Source organism: Salmo salar, chromosome ssa02 (assembly GCF_905237065.1).
Source record: "Salmo salar chromosome ssa02, Ssal_v3.1, whole genome shotgun sequence".
Taxonomy (NCBI): domain Eukaryota; kingdom Metazoa; phylum Chordata; class Actinopteri; order Salmoniformes; family Salmonidae; genus Salmo; species Salmo salar.
This window is the reverse complement of record NC_059443.1, coordinates 11,114,151-11,131,466: the sequence shown is the minus strand read 5'-3', so window position 1 is coordinate 11,131,466 and position 17,316 is coordinate 11,114,151.

Below are 17,316 nucleotides of genomic sequence, written 5' to 3'. Positions count from 1 at the left end.
GAATAATAGTGAAGACATCAAAACAACACATATGGAATGATGTAGTAACCAAAAATTGTTTCAACAAATCTAAATATATTTATATTTGAGATTCTTCAAAGTAGCCACCCTTTGCCTTGATGACAGCTTTGCACACTCTTGGCATTCTCTCAACCAGCTTCACCTCGAAGGCTTTCCACAACAGTCTAAAATTGTTAATATTATCTTCAGCTATAGATTTTATTTCTGATAGTATTTATTCTTAATGGCGGCCAATGAAAACTATTCTGTGACTAGTACATCCTGAATAATTTCGCTAGTTAAATTTACTCAGTACTGCTAGCTTATTAGTGATGTGCGATTCGCAAACAATTAGTACATTTTTATAGTGACTAAGAGTAAAGATTAGTCTCTGTGACTCGCTATCAAGACAGTGAATGAGTCATTAGGAGAGTTTATTTAGGTCTAAAACATGCTGCTTTCACATGATGTTGGGAACTCGTAAATAAGTCCATCCTACTGGGAAAAACGCACGTGTACACCCCTCCAACTCGTAATTACAACTAAGAAACTCTGGTATTATCTCTGGACCCCGATCTTTCCCACATGCTGAACTCTGATGTCATGCACCACTGAAAATGTCAACAAACATGGCCGCGATTTCATGGTCAATGGTGAGAAGCTCTTTCCAAGCACTTGAACGCTCCAAGTCGTTCCTCCGAAGTAGACATGACGTTCCTCCGATCAATCCGACATGACAACAGTCCTATTCCTGGGAGGAACAACAACGTACTACGATTGGCTCCTCCTCGGTTGCACTAGACCAGTGGCACAATAAAATAGCGATAAGCGCTTGCTAAGAGGCAGATTGGTGTGAACAGGGGTCGTAAACCACCCTCTTTTTGGAGCCAAAGGTGCTGAGTTAGATATCATCTTAGGGCGCCACTTTTGGCCAAATATCTCAACTTAAGCTAACCTTTACCTAACCTTAACCTTTACCTTAACCCAGGGTTTCCCAAACTCGGTCGGAGGGCCGAGTGTCTGTGGGTTTTCGCTCCTCCCTGTTACTTGAATGATGAATTACGATCACTAATTAGTAAATAACTCCCCTCACCTGGTTGTCTAGGTCTTAATTGAAAGGAAAAACCAAAAACCCACAGACACTAGGCCCTCCATGGAATGAGTTTGACACCCCTGTCCTAAGTAGTCATTTTACATGCCTAAACTTAAGCTAACCAACTAATGTTAGCACTTCCTGTTAACGTCACTCTCTTTTTGAGGTGGTCGTGTTTACATCTCAAGCATGTTCTTTGCAGTTCCAAACCCAGGGAATGGGACAGTTTTATCTCTCCAATTGAGCAATGCTTGAGGCCAGCGAACACTCAGTCATGCTTGAAATTGGACACTGAGTCCCTTTACAATGAACAGGAATCTTGTAAACTGAGTCCCTTTACAATGAACAAGAATCTTGTAAAACCAGCCACTCTTGAATTTCATTCCTTGGTCACCAGGGAAATCTGCCCTGCCATACCCGCACATTAGACAATTGTCACGACTCCTGCCGAGGGTGACTCCACTCCCTGTTCGGGTGGCGCTCGGCGCTCGGTGTCACCGGCCTACTAGCTGCCACCGATCCCTTTTTCCCTTTTCTGTTGGTTTTGTCTTGATTGTTTGCACCTGTGTATGATTAGTGTTTAGTTGAGTATTTAAGCCCGTTTCCCCACCTGTTCTGTGTGCGGGCTTACTTTCTGTTGTCGACTGGTGTTTATGCAGTGGTACGTGTTATTGGATCATTGTGTTTGTTGGATCACACCCAGTTGTGTTTTTGTGGGTGTACTTTTCTTTTACGGTGCAATTCATTAAAAGCCCGTTAGTAACTACTCCTGTTTCCTGCACCTGACTCCACACCCACTACTGCAATCGTTACAACAATTGAATGAAATTAAGGAGATCAGTCAAAAGATTTGTCAAAAAAATATTTACAAATAAGTTTAAAATAGTATTTCAAATACTGTTAAAACCGGGGTTGTTTTGGAGCTGAGAATTTATTTATAAAAAATTTAAATCAGAGAAAATAAAATGTTAAAATACAAATACCTATGTTTTATTTGACCCAGGTCTGCATAACTTAACAATAACGTGACGTTAGAGGTTGACTTTACAGCTCATTGATGTTGAAAAGTGGTATAATGCAATATTACGTGTCAATAGGAGTTTTATACTTCTAGGTGAAACTGTAGGTGAACATTTCATTGAAAATGCCTTCAGTTTGTGTACTATTGTGCTGTGTCTGTCTCTACAGGCTACGTGACATCGTGGCTATTCCTGCAGTGGCTGCATCGATTCTTTCATGATTCCGACTAACTGAAACTGCACTATTGAGCCTACCAATGATTGTAGTTCCCATGTTCTTGTTAACCCAAAGTAACAACTTTTTCAAATATTTTTTTTCTGAGACTACATCCGGGGAACAGGGGCGCAACTTTCACAGGGGATGAGGGGGCATGTCCCCCAGACTATATGAAAATAATAATAATACCATAATACAATACAAAAAGTTATGTTCCCCCCTCTTCTAAAACCAAAGTTGCGCCCCTGCCAGGGACATCCCGGCTTTGTTTGGGATGGATCAACCTGCTTGCTGCTGCGAGTGTAGACTGGGGGTCAAAGCCACAGTACTTAAAGGGTTAGTTCATGATTTGAATTATCATATCTGATTTACTACTAGACGAGACTCCTTTCAGCCCATTGGTTATTGAGAAACTGGCAGTATTCTCTTGGTTGCATTTACTTTGCCTAGTCCCTTAATCGTTTATCATTATTTTTGGACTTAGCTGCGAATATGGAGTTTTTGCCCCGGCCCTCTGGAAACCTCTTTCTCAAAGCTACAGATCCGGATCACATTCTACATGTGTTATTTTAAGCATCATTTTGCAAAGTAGCTGCCGCCCACACTCCACCTCCCTTCACGTTTCTCTCTTTCCTCACCCTCTTCTGAACCACGATGATGTAGCCTGTGTCTCTGCCTCTTATTTCGGAACAGCTGAAATAAAAACCCTGTGGATATTTGAACCAACATTCAAGTCCATTATGAAGGCTACAACCTTCTCTGTCTGTTTTAATGGATGTTGCAGTTGTACAAGCAGGACGCAGTCCTTACACAATGCATTGGAGCAAGAAACAATTAGCGTTTTGTGTGATGATGCAGGCTAATCTTTTTAGTTGCTGCCTTATCGTAGCAACTAGCCAGAGTTGCTGAAAAAGAACACTACTACTTTACCTGTCTTCCTCCTGCTTAGCCAATATTTGCAATGATGATGAAAAAATAACATTAAATCGCTAACTAGACTGTCTCTGCCTTACTTCTGTATCATATGCTGCCTAGATAGCTGCATGTAACTATCTTCTTGTTTGTAGGAATATGTTGAGCATGTCTTTTGTGTACGACATGTAAATAATTAAATTAAATAACATAAGACCCTTGCAGCCTACTGTGGGATCCTCAAAAAGAGACATCAGCACGTTCACCAAGACCTCTGACACAGCAAAGGGAGCCGTTGGTGTTTTCACCTATGAGATGTTCAGTCCCTCCAAGAAGAAGCACACTGAGATAATAGCTGTCATGTTCTCTGTGCCCTATGACTAGAACTGGTACTCAAACTGGTTTGCAGTGGGAATCTTCAACAAGGACAAAAGCTGTGATGACACTCTTTATGATGAGATGTATAACTGTGGGCAGAGGAAATGTGTCAGAGCAAATGGCTCCAGTATCGCTTATAAAAGCCATCATGTGACCATCAAGGCCTCAACGTCAAACAGTGGCTGTGCAGTCGTGAAGGTGGAGGTGTGTGACAATTGACAGCGCAGACATTACTAAAGTTAAATCACTGATGGTGTCCAACTGTTTATACGCAATTTCAATGTGATTTTTCCAGAATAACTTCAACTCTAATCAATAAATGGCAAACTAAGCTGAGATTGTGTTTGGTTCTGAGTTTCCAAAAACAAAGCAAACATTGTATTGAACTTTTGAAATGTGTTCATTTCTAGAGTATGTTGTTTTTATTGCCACTCAATAGCTGACATGACTCCTATGTTAAAATGAATCCAGTTATCCAGTTCCAATGTACAATTCTGCATTTTGGTGCTTCATGAGTGTTTTTCCCCCTAGAACAAGGGTATTTAACTCTTACCCTACGAGGCCAAAGGACTGCTGGTTTTCTGTTCTACCTGATAATGAATTGTACTCACCTGGAGTCCCAGGTCTAAATCAGTCGGTGATTAGAGGGGAACAATGAAAAAAGGCAGTGGAACTGACTTCCAGGTCCAGAGTTGAGTTTGAGGGTCCTAGAAGATAAAGAATATGATTGAAAGACTGGTTTGAATATACAACATCAGCGGAAGAATATAATAATTATTAAGCTAAATTAATCAGTACTGACTAAGATTTTCTCTTGTCGGCTGTATGAAAACAATTTTTATTTTCTATGAATGACGAGGGAATTTGGAGATTTTGTAACGGTTGTCGTCAGATAAAGCGGACCAAGACGCAGCGGGGAAATGTACACTCATCTTCTTTATTAAAGAAAAGAAACACGTACACAAACACCACAACGACAAATAACAGTCTGGTAAGGCACAAGGCTATACACAGAACAATCTCCCACAAACTCCAAACACAAACACATACCTAATTATAGGACTCTCAATCAGAGGCAACTAGAAAACACCTGCCTCCAGAGTTCAACACCCAATACCTAAACATAGAAATACTAAACTAGAAAGAACATAGAAATACAAAAACATAGAACATAACCCAAAACCCGGAAATAATAAATCAAACACCCTTCTAAACAAACCACCACCCCGAACCACATAAAACAAATACCCCCTGCCACGTCCTGACCAAACTACAATACAAATAACCCCTATTACTGGTCAGGACGTGACAGATTTAGAGATTATGCATAGGAGGGGCACATATGTATGCAGAGGGGCAGTACCAATTTGTTAAATGTATTTATTTTTTACCTTGGTCAATGTGTCACGTCCTGACCAGTAAAGTATATTTGTTATTATAGTTTGGTCAGGACGTGGCAGGGGGCGTTTGTTTTATGTGGTTCGGGGTTTGTTGGGATATGTCCTCATGTAAGAGGGGTGTTTGTTTTATGTGTTCCGGGGTTTTTGGGTATTGTTCTATGTTTTGTATTTCTATGATTTTCTATGTTGTGTATTTCTTTGTTGGCCTGGTATGGCTCTCAATCAGGAACAGCTGTACATCGTTGTTGCTGATTGGGTGTCATACTTAGGTAGCCCTTTTTTCACTTGTGTTTTGTGGGATTTTTTTTATTTTTATATATATGTATATATATTTTGCATAGCTGTGTGTAGCCTGCATTACTGTGCGTGCGTTCGTTTTCTTGTTTTGTTTTTTCAGTGTTCAAATAAAAGTTAAAATGAGCACTCAACCCACTGCGCCTTAGTCCACTTCATACGACAACCGTTACACAATGTGTCTATGTTTATAGTAGCTTGGCCTATAATGCTGTATTCTAGTCATCGGGGGACTACAATTATGAGTACAAAATAATTGGGAGCATATTTACATTCTGTGATTTTCCTTCATATAGGTTTGTTATTTGGGTGAAATAGCCCTTTAAGATTTCTCACAAAAGTCAAAGTGTGAAGCCATATTATTATCACATTGAAAATAGTTTAGTACCAGTATGGAGAAGACTATAGACTTTTTCTTTTAGTTTTTGCAAAGATCAGAAAGTTGAGGACTTCTCACAGGCAAGCCGGGTCTCAGTGCATAATGCTCCACAGGCACGGACGGCATGCACCCCAAAAATCTGAGGGGGCACAAAGTATGTGGCGATGGCTGGGGGGGGTGGTTGGAAAATGTAGCATTTTTCAAACACCTGAAATAGCTTTTTCTTGCAATCTAGAGCCATAATCATTATGGTTAATTCTATGTAAACAATATGTTTATTTTTCTGCATTTCTAAGCATACCTCTCTCGCTGTCTCCTGAACGGTGGCTCTTTTTTTAAACATGCTAAATATGCTTCTCTGTATGTTTAGTTATTGCTTGCTTTTCTAAAGTCTACCAACCTTACCAGCAGTCATGCCAGCTAAGATACTGTAGTTAGACAAGCCATTTACTCTAGCGTACTTCATTGATAGCCTGAAAGTGAAAAATGTGTTGCAGTTGATTGACGGGGAGAAGTAGCTGGGTGAACACATTTGCTTGGGGTTTTATTGCTTGCTCGTGCAGGGGCACCTGGTCTCGTGCACAGTGTTTGAAGTAGATCCATTTCTGGTTGTACAATTGCCAAGGAAGTCACCACAGATGGGAAGCTTAAGGCACAAACACAGTATGACTGTGCTAACTGATCCAACAAATTATTCCAACTAACTTCCTGTAAACACTGACTTTGAATCGATAAGTGATACATAGTGAAAGTTGAGTTTTGATACATCATTACTGGATAAAGACTTTGGTCCTCTCAGATGGTTTGTGTTATTTCTTTCTCCTGCCCGACTATCTAATTCACGGCCACTTCATTTTAGATTCCTCTTTTGTCAAAATAAGTACATTGTAGTGCTAGATTAAAGCAGCCTATAGTTGACTTGTCCAGCACGGGTTTAGTTAACGGTTGTAATCTGGGATTTGATCTGGGATTTACTAGTGAGCAGGATTGGACTAACATTGCCAACCCGCTGTGGCTACTAAAACTCCCCTTATGGAAGTCATTGCAGCTGACGGGAGCGTAAAGTAGGAAGTAGACTTGGTCTTGGTCCACTCCCACAAGCCACTATACACTGCTCCTTTAATATCTGCTTCTGATTTATTGAAGTTCACGTCACCCACATGCTTCTCATTCAGAATACTGTCTCTACTGCTCTTTATGAGAGGCGGAGGGCTCCATCACTTTGACTATTTTTCCCTTTGAGTCATTTGACTGGAACAATTAAAAGGAGGATGATTCATACTGTATCATTAGACTGGAACAATTAAAAGGAGGATGATTCATACTGTATCATTAGACTGGAACAATTAAAAGGAGGATGATTCATACTGTATCAGTAGACTGGAACAATTAAAGGAGGATGATTCATACTGTATCATTAGACTGGAACAATTACAAGGACGATGATTCATACTGTATCATTAGACTGGAACAATTAAAAGGAGGATGATTCATACTGTATCAGTAGACTGGAACAATTAAAAGGAGGATGATTCATACTGTATCAGTAGAGTCTCAACAAGCCAGTTTTATGAAATGTTCATGCTATTAAAACCACTGCTTTTGTTCCACTGAGCAAAATGTGTTCCTGGATTCATCAAATTAAACCACAGATGATATCACTACTATAGACTACTGTAGAGGCCCTGGACTTTTCTTCAATGACCAGACGTATTGTAAAACGCTTAAACTGTCCCTCTAAAGAGAAGGCAAGGCATTCCACCTCACATTATTGGGCTCTCTCCCCATTGACCATAGTAATATCATGTTTATTTTCATCAGAGGTTCTTGAAGATGGCCATATCTTTTAGAGAGAGCTGAAGCACCAGTGGTTATAAACTACATGCTGACCTCTGTTAAATATGAGCTATTTGAATGTGTTTCAACATCTGTCCTGGAGGCAAAGTGATACTAATGATCCAGGATTGTGGCGACGTCCCCAAATGGCACCCTACTCCCTTTACAGTGCACTACGTCCAAACAGGGCCTATATGGCTCTGGTCAAAAGTAGTGCATTATATAGGGAATAGGATGCCATTTGGGACAGACACTCTGTGCATGCCTTGTGCTGAGAGGGAAGTGGAGCCTGCCAACTCCTGCCGTTGCCTATCATTGAGAGCACTGGGCCGGAGTCGCCTTCCCCCCCCCAACACATTTCCTCTCCTCTTCTCCTCCTCTCCTCTCTTCTCTTCTCCTCTCCTCTTCTCTTTTCTCTTTTCTCTTCTCTCCCCTTCTTTCCTCTCCTCTTCTTTCCTCTTCTCCTCCTCTCCTCTCCTCTCCTCTTCTCTTTCTCTCCTCTCCTTTCCTCTCCTCCGCTCCTCTCCGCTTTTCCTCTTCTCCTCCACTACTCTCCTTTCCTCTCCTCTCATTTTCTCTCCTCTCTCCTCTTCTCCTCCTCTCCTCTTCTCCTCCTCTCTTCTTCTCTCCTCTCCTCCTTTTTTTCTCTCTCTCACACTACAGCGCTTCCAGATGTCCAGAGCTTGTGGGCTTGACTGTGTCTAGCTAAATCAAACAATTACTGCATGGGAGTTCAGTCCAGCTCTCCAGTTCACTACATATCCAAATCCAATTGATTTGTTGAGTATTTCTGTCAGTTGTGTGAATATAATGTAGTCTACAGGTATATCAATTTGTTGATATTCTGTTTGAATTACGTTTTTGTCTCTTTTTGTGAATACCTGGTCACTTCTCACTTACCAAGCCAACAATGATGTCCTTAAGTTTTCTGTTTCCCCCTGACATGACCATAACATATGATCGTCAACGTCAGAAATGTAAAGTTCCGGGGGGATAAAAACTGAGTTTTCTCTTCACTAAGAAAACAGTGATGAGCATAGACAGACAAGTGAGACATTCTGCATGTTATTGGGCCTCCACGGCGGCATCAGCAGGAAATCTCTTTTAAATCACCAATTGAAGCCCACGCACTTGTTTTCTAAGAGGAGAAATGTTGACACAAAGGACCATCAAAGGAGATGCTGGCCAGCCCTCGTAGACAGGAGAGAGAGGGAGGCTGGGATGTATTCCAGTGCTACTTTCCTGAAGTTGATAGGGGTCAAGTCGGTACTGTGGTGGCCGTGCGCACACAGGACACTCGCAGGTGTGCACACCACGGGGGTTAGGATGGAGACAAAGGATTAGGGGGGAGAAGGGGAGAGGGAGGGTGGGTGCTGCTGCCAAGTTAGCCACCTGTCGTTCTGTTGTTGGGAATTTGTAAGGACTTCCTTTCATCCGGCTGTAGCATGGCTCCCCGTGGACCTGCTGAGGGTCCTGCCAGAACAGAGAGCTGTAGCATGGCTCTCCGTGGGCCCGCTGAGGGTCCTACCAGAACAGAGAGCTGTAGCATGGCTCCCCGTGGGCCCGCTGAGGGTTCTGCCAGAACAGAGAGCTGTGGCATGGCTCCCCGTGGGCCCGCTGAGGGTCCTGCCAGAACAGAGAGCTGTAGCATGGCTCCCCGTAGCGCTGAGGGTCCTGCCAGAACAGAGAGCTGTAGCATGGCTCCCCGTAGCGCTGAGGGTCCTGCCAGAACAGAGAGCTGTAGCATGGCTCCCCGTAGCGCTGAGGGTCCTGCCAGAACAGAGAGCTGTAGCATGGCTCCCCGTAGCGCTGAGGGTCCTGCCAGAACAGAGAGCTGTAGCATGGCTCCCGTGGGCCCGCTGAGGGTCCTGCCAGAACAGAGAGCTGTAGCATGGCTCCCCGTAGCGCTGAGGGTCCTGCCAGAACAGAGAGCTGTAGCATGGCTCCCCGTGGGCCCGCTGAGGGTCCTGCCAGAACAGAGAGCTGTAGCATGGCTCTCCGTGGGCCCGCTGAGGGTCCTACCAGAACAGAGAGCTGTAGCATGGCTCCCCGTGGGCCCGCTGAGGGTCCTGCCAGAACAGAGAGCTGTAGCATGGCTCCCCGTGGGCCCGCTGAGGGTCCTGCCAGAACAGAGAGCTGTAGCATGGCTCCCCGTGGACCCGCTGAGGGTCCTGCCAGAACAGAGAGCTGTAGCATGGCTCCCCGTGGACCCGCTGAGGGTCCTGCCAGAACAGAGAGCTGTAGCATGGCTCCCCGTGGCCCCGCTGAGGGTCCTGCCAGAACAGAGAGCTGTAGCATGGCTCCCCGTAGCGCTGAGGGTCCTGCCAGAACAGAGAGCTGTAGCATGGCTCCCCGTGGGTCCGCTGAGGGTCCTGCCAGAACAGAGAGCTGTAGCATGGCTCCCCGTGGGCCCGCAGAGGGTCCTGCCAGAACAGAGAGCTGTAGCATGGCTCCCCGTGGGCCCACTGAGGGTCCTGCCAGAACAGAGGCCTGATTGAAAGCCACTGCAGATGGACGGAGGCTGAAGCTGTGCAACAGAGTTGGATTCGTAACCTCAAGTTCTTAAAATTCGAATTGCTCGCTTTTCTAATCCCTGGTGTGACTTGGAGCCCTGTAAGGGGCAGGGGCAGGATGGAAGCCATACTGCTAAGGAAGCACAGTGACTCCTGTTACAGCTGCAGTAGCAGGAGTTTTTGGAGGAAGGCTCACACAGTACTCCCATCCTCAGGATACAGAGATCCAGGTCAGGATCCAACCGAGTGGGTAGTGCAGGAGCAGATGCCTGCCTGGGGTTCTCCAGAGAACAGACGTCTAGACCGGGGGCTGGTTTCAAGCGAGAGCAATCTGTTGCAAACAGCTATATCTGTTGAATCCTGTGGGATCATGAAGAACGCTGTGAGATCGATCATGAAGAATGAAACACAGAGAAAGAATAATCCGGCCAGTGTTCACCAAAGCAATGCTGTTTTAATCAACGTCACTAAGCTGTTTTAATCAACGTCACACACGGAAGTTTGGAGGGAGAATTGTTTCTGTATCAGTTTCATGTCTGTGCATTGTTCATGTTTCTTGTTTTGTATTATGTTTCGTTCATTTATTAAATGATTCACTCCCTGAACTTGCTTCCTGACTCCCAGCGCACACGTTACAGAATAACGCCTCCCCTAAGGGAAGCATCAGGCAGTGCTTTTTTTTTTGTGGTGTTGGAAGGGATGTCGGGTCCGGGTGTCAGTACCGGAGCTACCGGGGAGTCCTCAGCCGGCTCAAGCTTCAGCCGACTCGTCGAGCTCTCAAGCTTCAGCCGGCTCGTCGGGCTCTCAAGCTTCAGCCGGCTCGTCGGGCTCTCAAGCTTCAGCCGGCTCGTCGGGCTCTCAAGCTTCAGCCGGCTCGTCGGGCTCTCAAGCTTCAGCCGGCTCGTTGGACTCTCACGCATCAGCTGCCTCGTCGGGCTCCTATGCCTCGGCCGGCTCGTCAGGCTCTCGTCAGGCTCTCACGTCTCAGCCGGTTCGTCTGGTTTCCGTGCCCCAGCGGAGGCTACCAGTCCGCTCCTGATCACCGGGATTGTCTCCGGCACTCTAGGTCACCAGGCTACTCGTTATGGCGCACACCAGTCACCATCGTTCTGCGCACCAGCGCGTCTTCAGACTCACCTGGACTCCATCACCTCCCTGATTACCTTCCCTATATCTGTCAGTCCCTTTGGTTCTTTCCCCAGGCGTTATTGTTTCTGTATCAGTTTCATGTCTGTGCGTTGTTCGTGTTTCTTGTTTAATATTATGTTTTGTTCATTTATTAAATTATTCACTCCCTGAACTTCCATCCTGACTCCCAGCGCACACGTTACATGTATGAATCATCTATTGATGAATTGTTCCTATTCCCAGGACAAACACATTGACACCTTCCGGGAGTGGTCAATACTCCACAGCCAATCTGCAGAGGAGTACTGTAGTCAGTTAGTCAGACACATTGACACCTTCCAGGAGTGGTCAATACTCCACAGCCAATCTGCAGAGGAGTACTGTAGTCAGTTAGATAGATAGGAGACTGTTTACCATAATAAGAGGTACTAACGCCTGTACACAGCTGTGAGCGTTTTATCCTTTTACAAGTCCAATGAAACAGGAGGCCCTTCCCATTTTACAAGGCTCCAATCTAATATACATGTTTAACATATTCCGACATATGTGCACAAGACTTCCAATCCACCGCTCCTTTGGGCCCACGGCCCCTTGGCCCTGTAACCAGCTCTGCCTTGCATGTACCATTTTGGAACTGAAAAAAACTGAGCTGACATGTTTTGATTGCAAAGGATAATGCTCCTCCGGGCTAACCTGTCAGCTCCCAGTGGTTTACCACAAAGCATGGGAGGAGAGGGGAAAGGAGACAGCCGAGAGGAGAGGAGAGGAGAGGAGAGGAGAGGAGAGGAGAGGAGAGGAGAGGAGAGGAGAGGAGAGGAGAGGAGAGGAGAGGAGAGGAGAGGAGAGGAGAGGAGAGGAGAGGAGAGGAGAGGAGAGGAGAGGAGACCACATTCCCTAAAGCCTGCCTGTGTACTACAGTCAGTAGCAGAATGCCAGGGCCCAGTGCTCCCTGTCCTCTTCAATTGGGCCTGGATTTACAGACTGGAAAAATCTCTCTGTGCTGTCAATCACTGGATTGAATAAAAACAAAGTATAACATTGCGGTCTCGCTCGCTTTCCGTCCCCTCTGAGAGTTTGAACACGAGGGAGGGTGTCTGCATGCCGAACTGTGAAAATCTATGGCTTTTATTACCCCTCCTCCACTAACGCTTTGGAAAATTGGGATCGTTGCAACAAACCCCCATCTGGTCCACATTAGCTAAACCACCTTGAGTTTTCCTGATCATGAAATGAAACATTGGTATATTAGAATTAGAAAATAACTCAATAGCTCAAAGCTCCTTCTTCAATCCAGACATGGTGCCACTACCTTTTCAATGATGTTTAAACAGATTTCCTTAAGAAAAATAGTCTTAACCCCCCACATGAAATCACCTCCACTTCACTGAGCCTACAGACTGTGTTTTCTTGGCTTTGTGATGGAAAGTCAAACATGCGGTGGGTCAGTTGTATATTTAGCCAGCGTCTTCCTGAGCCAGCCAGGGATATTGTTTACATCCCAAATAGCACCCTATTACCCATGTAGTGCACTATTCTTTTGTCATGGCCCCATCCTATTCCCTATGTAGTGCAGTACCTATAGGGCTCTGGTCAAAAGTAGTGCACTATGAAGGGGAATAGTGTGCCGTTTTGGACACAGACATTGAGAGGTGTGAGGAGGAAGGGAACATTATAGACAGAGTGGTCTGCCTATATCATCCCCTATGTCTAACGGAGGTTTGAGCTTGAGGTATTTCTTCATGATCCTTTAAATGATGCTGTATTTGTAATGTTTCTGAATGAATAGGTGAAGGGAAGACAGAATGTAAATGACTTGTGATATGGGACCAATAGGGACATGATAACTGTAATTATAAACTGGGTGGTTCGAGCCCTGAATGCTAATTGGCTGACAGCTGTGGTATATCAGACCGAATATCACACCCTTCTGGCCTTATTCTGGCCTTATTACCTACTATCCACCAAATTACTATTTATTGCTATCAGGGTCAGTATGATCATTTCAAAACCTCATATTCCAAACCCCAGGGTCCATAATACTGATATTTGAAATTTTTCAATGACATGTCAAAGAAAAATACTATTTCGGAAATACACTGTGTACTAGGTTTAAATCAATGAAAATATATTCTAACCTCACTCTTGGTATTTGGCATTCCCACAAAACCCAGGTATGCACCACAACAGACCAAAATGTCATAGGAAACATTGGCATTGGTATAAGACAAAAGCCACATATTCAGAGAACAGGAATGATCCCAATATCGCCGGAGGTGCCTATTACCCAAAACCCAGGTCCAGGTTTCACGTCTCTCTCTACCCAGACATATTAGGCCTGTCTGTGAATTGTCAAACACAGGGGCCAATGACTAATCTAATTGCACTGCCGTCCTGTGCCTCATTTCAAGCCAAAGCGCCTTCAAAAAGCACACAGAGAGAGAGAGAGAGAGACCATTTCTGCTCTGACAAATCTATTCAGGACTTGGCCAGCTGGAGTGTGTACTCTTGTGATTTCCCCTTGAACCCCCACCTTCCCTTTTTCTCTCCTACAGCTACTGAATAAAACTCTAAGACTAAGAGGTCTGAGGAGAAGGTGAGGAGGAGGAGTGGTGAGGAGGAGGGGGAGGAGGAGGAGAAGGGATGAAGAGGAGGAGGAGGAGGAAGGAGGAAGGAGGAGGAGGGGTGAGGAAGAGAAGGGATAAGTAGGAGGAGGGGTGAGGAAGAGAAGGGATAAGTAGGAGGAGGGGTGAGGAGGAGGGAGGAGGAGGAAGAGGAGGAGGAGAGATGAGGAAGACAGGTGAGGAAGAGGAGGAGGAAGCAGGCTTCCTACAGAAGCCCAGGCAGCCTTTTCGTATCCCTCAATGTGTCTTCATTCATGTAACCCTCCACCTGGAAAAGTAATTGGAGAGAGAAACGTCTTCCTCCCCAAGAGACCTGACTACAGACATATGTTCTCTTTCAGTCTACAGTAGAGGAAACGTGTGTTTATTCCAGAGACACACAGGCTGATTCCATGTTCTCTTTCAGTCTACAGTAGAGGAAACGTCTGTTTATTCCAGAGACACACAGGCTGATTCCATGTTCTCTTTCAGTCTACAGTAGAGGAAACGTCTGTTTATTCCAGAGACACACAGGCTGATTCCATGTTCTCTTTCAGTCTACAGTAGAGGAAACGTCTGTTTATTCCAGAGACACACAGGCTGATTCCATGTTCTCTTTCAGTCTACAGTAGAGGAAACGTCTGTTTATTCCAGAGACACACAGGCTGATTCCATGTTCTCTTTCAGTCTACAGTAGAGGAAACGTGTGTTTATTCCAGAGACACACAGGCTGATTCCATGTTCTCTTTCAGTCTACAGTAGAGGGAACGTCTGTTTATTCCAGAGACACACAGGCTGATTCCATGTTCTCTTTCAGTCTACAGTAGAGGAAACGTCTGTTTATTCCAGAGACACACAGGCTGATTCCATGTTCTCTTTCAGTCTACAGTAGAGGAAACGTCTGTTTATTCCAGAGACACACAGGCTGATTCCATGTTCTCTTTCAGTCTACAGTAGAGGAAACGTCTGTTTATTCCAGAGACACACAGGCTGATTCCATGTTCTCTTTCAGTCTACAGTAGAGGAAACGTCTGTTTATTCCAGAGACACACAGGCTGATTCCATGCTTGGTGCTGTAGTTGTAGACAGGTTGTGTTAACAACCAAAGGTTCAGATGTAACTCTATCCAGTGCCCATAGTTAGGAGGGGAAAGTGGGGGAGGACCAAAGCACTAGACACCAGCCCCCATGCTAACGACATTACAGTGACCACAGACAGCTATGAGCTGAAACACCAGACACCAGCCCCATACTAACGACATTACAGGGACCACAGACAGCTATGAGCTGAAACACCAGACACCAGCCCCCATACTAACGACATTACAGGGACCACAGACAGCTATGAGCTGAAACACCAGACACCAGCCCCCATACTAACAACATTACAGGGACCACAGACAGCTATGAACTGAAACACCAGACACCAGCCCCCATACTAACAACATTACAGTGACCACAGACAGCTATGAGCTGAAACACCAGACACCAGCCCCCATACTAACGACATTACAGTGACCACAGACAGCTATGAGCTGAAACACCAGACACCAGCCCCCATACTAACGACATTACAGTGACCACAGACAGCTATGAGCTGAAACCTAACCACACACAGTTTAAGAATAGGGATTGGATAGGATAAATCTTCATCAAGTTCAGAATGAGATTTATAAACCCATTAAATGAACACATTAAGATCAGCTGACAAATCACCACAATTGACTGCAAGATAAAACAATGATTTTTCTTGTCATTCTGTATTTGTAACTGGATACATGGATAGCAACACAGCACACACATACAGTCCAATAGGTGACGAGATCTACACAACATTAGACTAGCACATGTTTATTTATTGAACCTTTATTTAACTAGACAAGTCAGTTAAGAACTAATTCTTATTTACAATGACAGCATACCCCGACCAAACCCGGGCGACACTTGGCCAATTGTACGCCTCCCTATGTGACTCCCAATCACGGCCGGATGTGATACAGCCTGTATACGAACCAGGGACTGTAGTAACGCCTCTTGCACTGAGATGCAGTGCCTTAGACCGCTGCGTCACTCGGGAGCCCACATCAGTCAAGTCAGCGTCATAATATGTTCCCTTCAATGTATTCAAAATTATTTCAACATGTTTGCAATCCAAAGAAAACACCCAGAAACCAATTAGGATGGCTGCCATTTAAGGTAGCATGGCCTGGCAAATGATCCCAACCACAGTTAAGCATGGGTCAAGGGTTTTCGATAAACCTTGTAAATTAAACCAGACGGGGAATGAGTTTAATATTCAACAACGCAAAATAGGATGCTTTGGCGACTGCATTTTGATTGGCTGTTACTTAGCTCTGCACCAGAATTGTCCAGTTGTTCACTAAATCAACTAACTCCTTATTACGGTCATTACAGCAGAGGCTGAAAGACTAAATCTGTCACCTCTCAGGAAAGTCACCTCTCATCTAGGAAGGAGGACAATTTTGTCCTCCTTCAAAGGGGTAATTGGTACATTCATTTTGGGACATTTAATGAATGATATCTACCCATTATATTTTGGAGTATATAACTGTATAAACTGCAGATTTCCCCTTTAAGGAGTGACTTTGAAATTGATTTTAAACTGCAGACACAAATGGCTTCAAAGGAATTATAGTACATTAATAGCTCAAATCCTAATGTAATCTTAATCCAGACAGTGCGTAATAATGGTAAAAACAGATGGATTGACCAGATTGTGTGAGAACAGCCAAAGCCTGATCTTGCATAGTTCCATTGGACATTGAGAACAAGAGTGCTACCCATTACCTGACCACAACCACCAGGAAAATGAAGTGTGACCGTACGTGGTCAAGTAGGGGGGAGCTTTTCCCCTGTGGTAAAACCTTACCCCTGTTTTAAGCAATCAGTCCATTGATGTTTCCTCGTCTTCTTGGGTCTATTGAATACTAAGACCATGAGGTCTGGATAAATCCACAAATGTGTGTGTGTTACAAACGAAGCCTAGAGGGCGGACACGGTGCAGTCCTGTCTTCCACCCAGCAGAGCAGTTGGCCCAGGGACACCAGTTCCCCTTGTCTGTTAACCCTCCTCTGATCACATTCACCTCTGATTACAACACTACCTGACAGAATCTACGGTCCAAGTCCACCCATTTAGTGTTAAAGCCATATTGTGTAATAACCAATGGCAATAACCCATAAACCAAATATCAAGGTTAACCTCTGTTTAACTTGTTAAGAGAAGGAGCAGCCTGATCTTTCATCTTAGCAGTTTAAGTAGTATGACATGATGCATGGAGGAGAGCCTCCTGTCTGGCCCACTAATGACTGCCTCAGCAGAGGAGAAATCAGACCGGGCAGCGGCTCACAGAGGAACTCAACTGTCAGACACCATCACTTCTCCCATTTAGCACTGGGTTGTAATTCATCCTTCCCAACAATCTGACGACTCCGTTTGGATTTGTTTAGTCTGCCTGTTCAGGTCCTGTCTGAACAATACAAGTGGGATACGTTACGTTTTGTTAAGTTTGTGTTTGTCGAGGTCTT